The following is a 6,184-nucleotide window of genomic DNA, read 5'->3' as shown; positions in this document are numbered from 1 at the left end:
AATAGGGTGTTGTGTAACACAGAGGGAAGTGACTACACCGGGGACCCCAGCTGAGAACAGAGACTTTAATCCTGCTGCCCAGGAAAAACTTGGAAAAAATACCTACATCTGTTCTGCTGCATTACGCTCATGGCTCAGAGGCTGACAGCTGACCCTGGCTGCTCATGATGCCAAGGTACAGCCCCTGCCAAACAGTGCCAAGGTAAATTACCGTGACTGATTAGAAAGGCAAAAGGCAGAGAAAACTGGGGAGAGTGCTCTCCCTGGGCAGATGGGAGAAGGCCAAGCCAGAGTTCATCCGGGTTCTTCATCTTCTCCACTGCCATATTGGCAAACAGAGTGGAAGGAGCAATAGTGGAAGAGAAAAAGGCAGAGGATGAGATGCAGGGAGAGGCATGAAGGTGAGGAGGCAGAGAAAAACTACAGCTGCATCCACCTCTCCATGGGGCTCACCAAGGATGAGCTTCAGGAGACAACCCTCCTTCTCCTCAAACCTGTGCTAGGCTGACACCACAGAGGACAAAAGGAACTCTTTTATCTGCAAGCAGGCTTCACAGCTCAAGAAGGGCACAAGGCAGGTGTTGGCCTCAGGGAGCAGTGCACACTCCCTGCCATGAATCCAGGACATGGAAGAGCACAGGTGTGGGTCTCCCTGATGCAGGGCCACAACACAGCTCTCTTCCAGGCTCAGGCTTTGTCATCACCCCACACCCATGCAACAATTCAGAGAGTGAAAAGGAAATAAGATATCCAGTAAACAGAACAACAGCACTGAAATTTGACTAACAGCAGACTCCTAGACACTCTGGAAACATGTCAAAGACTTCTCCCATATTTGGTGACACGTCCACTGGGTACAGGGTAAGTGCTGCACTGGGGCCATGGGGCAGGAGGAAGAGCACTTCTCCATGTAGTGCCTCTTAGAGACACAGCAGGATGTTGAGGGTCGCCCTCCCCTAGATGGGAGGAGGTTTCCTGGAAGGACATTAACACCCAGTTTTGTGAAGGATATGCCTGCTCCTTACTCATGTATTAAATTGACTCAAGCCTAATTAGCACAATATCTATGACAGGATTAAAGTAGATTCTACCTTCTTCTAGGGCCACCAGCTACCAAACACTCCTCCTGGTCAACATCCAGCACAGGACAGTGGATAGCTTCAAGAAAAGCAGAAAAATACTTCCTTTTTAACTTCTGTCTGTCAGAGACAGGATTTGGCCCTGAAGCAGGAATGTTTATTTGCTTTAAATCTTATTTAGCCGTGGATGTTTTCATTATCCACATGCATGTCACACTCTTTTATCTGCCCTTAGGAGGGTAGGCAGGAAAGCTCATGCTTTCCCCAGTCCATATGTGGAGCAGACAGTTTTGATTAGCCACATGCTTTTTGCCTTTCAATGCCTGCTGGCTGTCACTTTGACCTTGTTCAACAAGACAAAAGTGATGTGTTTCCTTCAGTCTCTTATAAACTTGAACACCACAACCTCATATCAAACTCTGTTCCCCTCCCCATCTCCATGGGCTACCTGCTCATGCAATCCTAAACCTCCAGCACTAAACTGAGCACTTAAGAATCAAGGATCCTGCTGAGAAACGCAGGATCCAGAAGCATTTCTGCACTAGAATCCAAAGATGCCTCTTGAGTGCAACATCACCAGTCCCATGACTCTTTACCACCTCCCAACCCTCTGCTGTTGTTGACCAGCCTGGTGCCCTTCCCTCTGCTCCTTGCACTGCTGGGGAGCGGCCCTGTCAAGGCCAGAGCTTCAGGCCTGAATGAGCTCCACGGCATCAAGTGTGTTACACCTCAGTAATGTCTTTGTTACACAGCTCCTCTGACACTCTGCCACTTCAAACTTGAAATGAAGCTCAGCCCTGCCCAGGAGCAGGAACCACAGGGGATGAGGACAGCAGAGCCAGCTCCCAGAAAGACGTTCTTAGAGCACTTTCCAAAGGCCCTGCCAACAGGCTACTGACACCACTAACTGCTAAGTGTAAGGTTATCTGGTCCAAGCCACCTCTACTCAAAAACAACCTGATGCAAAGAGTATTCAAGGAAGGCACTGGCCTGTGCAGGGGCCACTTCAGGACAGCTTCCCCCCCTGAGGGTGGTAACAGGGTCCTTTTCCTTCCTGTCCCTGGAGCTACTGCACTGTTCCAGTCACTTACTGAAACTCATCCAAACTAATGTCAGCTTCCACTCTCCCAGGTTCTCTGGAAAGGCTAGAGGTGCCTGCAGTTAATTTTAAAAAGTCCATTATGCTATAATGAGTCCTAAAAAGAGAATATCAGCTCTTTCTGTGCACCAGCTCAATTCTGCTTTCCTGGTCCACACATTAAAACTCCCTCTCTCCTCACATACTGATGACTAACCTGTGTCTCAAAGCCTGAGGGAGCACATCTAATCTGGTTGGTGTTACTGCTGTTGTTTATTCATATTAAGCACATTACTCTTACTAAGCTATTTGTGCTGAGTCTCCTGAGAGAATGCTGCAGGTTAATAATACATATGTAAATCCATCTTCCTTTCATGAATTTTAAATGTGTTGCCTGTTGGAAAACAAAAGGGCAAGTGGGATGGTGCAACAGGGACACGTGCAGAACCAGCAGATGCTTTCTAGATGCTCACTTCTCACACACTCCAGTTTGGGGATTAGAAGCACAGCAAAAGGCTCTACCAGCCTACTTGTTTGCTAGATTAAGAGGTCTGCTGAGCAAAAAAACCAAAAAAACAAAAAAAAAACCAAAAAAACCAAAACAAAACCCAAAAAACCCCAAACAAAACAAAAACAACCAAAAAAAAAACCAAAAAAAAAAAAAAAAACCCAAAAAAAAACCAACAAAAAAAAACAACCTAGAGAACTGTAAGACAAACTGCAGGGTTTCAAGAGAGCTGAAGCTGGCCACTCTCAAACGGAGCTACCGGTCCCCCTCTGGTGGCCAGCCAGCCGCAGTCAGGGTCTGAGGGCACAAGAGAGCTGCCACGGCCACTGTCCCTGTCCCTGCACCGAGGGTGGCACCCGAGCATCCCAGGGCCGGGCAGCAAGGCTTCCGAGCATGGAGCTGCCAGGCAGCGCGGCACACAGGATGCCATGGAAGTCTTCTCAACCCGAAAAGATTCATTAGAAGAACAGCCAGCAGCTGCCCAGTCCCTCCAGCCTGCCAGCCCTGTCTATAACTAAGGCCTCGGTTTTTAATAGCAATACTGTGTAGCACTAGGAGCTCCCATCTTGAAACAGGGCCCCATTGTGCATGGGGCTATGAGACATCTGGACACAAAGAGTCCATAAGCTCTTTAGGATGGGAAATAAGATGGAGAGAAAGAACAGAAGATGGACGGGAAATGAGCGAGCAGAAGGAAATAAGATAGCACTGGTCAGCACAGAAGACAGCAGTCAGTGAGATGCTCTCAATGGGTGAGCACAAAGGCAACCATTCAATGTCTTACTTAGAGGATACCAGGGCAACATTTTTGGCCTGTAATTTTCAGTTTCAACAACGTAGACAATTGCTACCAGTGTATTGAATGTTGTTCCCAATATAAAAGGGCCTAGGAGAGAGAAGGCTGAATACCCCTGCTGACTGCTCTAGTCACAGACAAGAATTTTCATTAAGTGGTGGTCTGAGTCTTTTCCACACCACCAATAAAATCCTCTGCAAATCTGAGCTAGCTTCTATTCAGCAAGCCACTTCTTCAGACAAACCTAAAACCCCCACTGCTACTTTCATCCTCCTCCAAGAGGACTGCAGGGAATTTTATATCCTTGCGTTTCTTCACCCACTGCTGTAAAAGCAGCACTATCTTATCTCAAGGCAACCTCACACTTCAGCTACTGGAGCACAAGAAAGCCCCAAACAGCTGTTCTTTCTGGTAAGAGATGAGATTTCTAAAATTACTCAGAAAATTGTATGGGTTTACAGGCCTTCAGTATGATGTTATCACAAATCCTTAAAATAAGGGGCTGGTATGGGCCAACATACTCACAGCTTAGCAGAAAATTGCCTCAAGAGGGTGAGAAGAATTTGGTTTTGGCCATGCAGAGTCACTCCCCCCAAAACCACCTAAACTCACTCTGGCCTTCACATGCCTCAGAGAAAATCTGGAACAATCTTGGGCCAATTCCAGTTTCTCCATCCCAGTTTCTCCATACATTGCAAGACCTCCACTTCCTTTTCTTGTATTCATTGCAGCTTTATACCAAGGTGGAGAAGTTTGGCTCTCAGCCTCACTCCCCACTTCCAATCCTATGTGCAACTGCCCACGCCTCGGCACACTTTGTAGCACTCCATTCCTGCAGAAGGGTAGCTGGAAACAACTCATGGGGAATTTTGGGTGAACTTCAGCTACAGCTGTTTTGTTTTACTGCAAAGAAGTTACAGCAAATTATGTCTAAAAATGAACACGTTCATGCAGTAACACCTCCTCTCCTACAATCAAGTTTCATGCTCTGGAAAGCAGAGATTAGTGTCTCTCACGCATTCAATCAGAAGACCAAAGAGTTTAAGAGGAAGATTCTAAATTTTAGATTCTGCACGGTACAGCTGATGCCAAGACAGGCTGAGGTTCTGATCAACTTAGCTGTTTCCCATAAGTGTTTCCCTTTTAGAGGTCCTCTAATCACACATTCAAATTCTTTCTGCCAGGTCAGTCAGACACAAGATGGTAGCAGAACAGCTCAAACCATACAAAATGTAGTAATTCACTATGAGAACCAGAATTACAGCTTGGCTCAATTGACTTTCATAAAGTAATGGCTGAGTTGGTAAGAACAGATCTTATCCAAATCAAGCATAATTTCCCCATTTTCTCATTTAGGTATCTGAAGAAATTAATTCTTTGTAGTTCCACAACTGAAGCAAAAAAAGCTGAACAGAGGAACTGAATGTACAAAAATCCATTTTCCCAAGCAGCACATCATGACACACCTCAGGGCAAGTGGCTGTGCATGGAATCAAGGATCCAAAGATATCAACTCTTTGCTATTGCTGAATATACAAGCTGGGGCATGTAGGATTCCAGCATTAAGTGCATGGGCATGATTTCTCTCAGAGCCCCAACTCCATGCCAAATGCCAGGATAAATGGAGGCTGTGAAGTCAGCAACAGGGCACTGTCACCACTCCAAGAAATCACAAGAAACTGGAGATCAGGATGGACAATGTGAGCAGCCAGATGATATCATGCATCCTGTAAAGAAAAGCTGAAACTTTAGAACTTACTTCATGCTGAAGTAATCCAGCATGCTGAGCTCTCTCCTTCACACCCAAACAGATAGTTTCTGAAAACTCCAGGCTCAACTTGGCCCCCTTCTTATGAATTGTACTGGTCATGGCATGTAAAGGCATGTCCACATGGCTTCCAGTGTATCAGTTTGCTGGCAAAGTCACCCACCTTTTAATACCCTGGCCCCAATGCCAGCAGCTCTATTCACAACTTCTGCAATCCTCAGGGGACACTGGAACTTCAGTTTCTGTATTCACAATGTCACCACTGCTTTATGAAACCTCCCTCATCTGAGTGCATCATTAGACAATTCTGTTGCCGCAGAAGCTTTTAATACCATGACCCAACAGTGTTAGAGGCAATCCCTAAGGATTGTATGCACCACTCACTCTCTTCTTTAGCCAGTGCTTATGGCCTGAAAGCCAGAATCAACACTAGATGCTGGTTTCACATGTGAGAACATCCACCTAATTACATGGTGGAACACACACAGCCAGCCAATGCTCTGCTGGCTGAAGACAGGCTAAATCTAGTACAGCCCAGGAAATAGTCTTTCATCATTTTACAGGCAGAAATACTAATAGACACAGAATCATCTTGCAGAATCATCTCGTTTTAAAGTTATGATTTTAATCCTTAAGGTGTAAAGGACTCAAAAGCCCCCTCTTCTCCTGGCTTCAGCTAATCTTGACAGCACTGTGAAGCACAAGCTCTTCAAGTACCTGAAGCTCAGAGTCAGGTAATATACAATGAGATGGAAAAGTGATTGCACCAACTGCATTATTAATTTACACAAAAGAGTCCTTTAAATTCTTTCTAGCATTACTAGCTGCTTCACAGCATTTTCCAGCCTACCTGCAGTGAGGCCTCGCAGTAGCCTGCAAGCCCCAGCCCAGAGTCCTGCCTCTTCCCAAAAGCTCACAGGTGCTGGCTTCAGTCAGTCATCCTGAAAGGCTGCAG

This window comes from Passer domesticus, chromosome 6 (genome assembly GCF_036417665.1).
Source record: "Passer domesticus isolate bPasDom1 chromosome 6, bPasDom1.hap1, whole genome shotgun sequence".
Lineage (NCBI taxonomy): Eukaryota > Metazoa > Chordata > Aves > Passeriformes > Passeridae > Passer > Passer domesticus.
Note: the sequence above shows the minus strand (reverse complement) of the source record.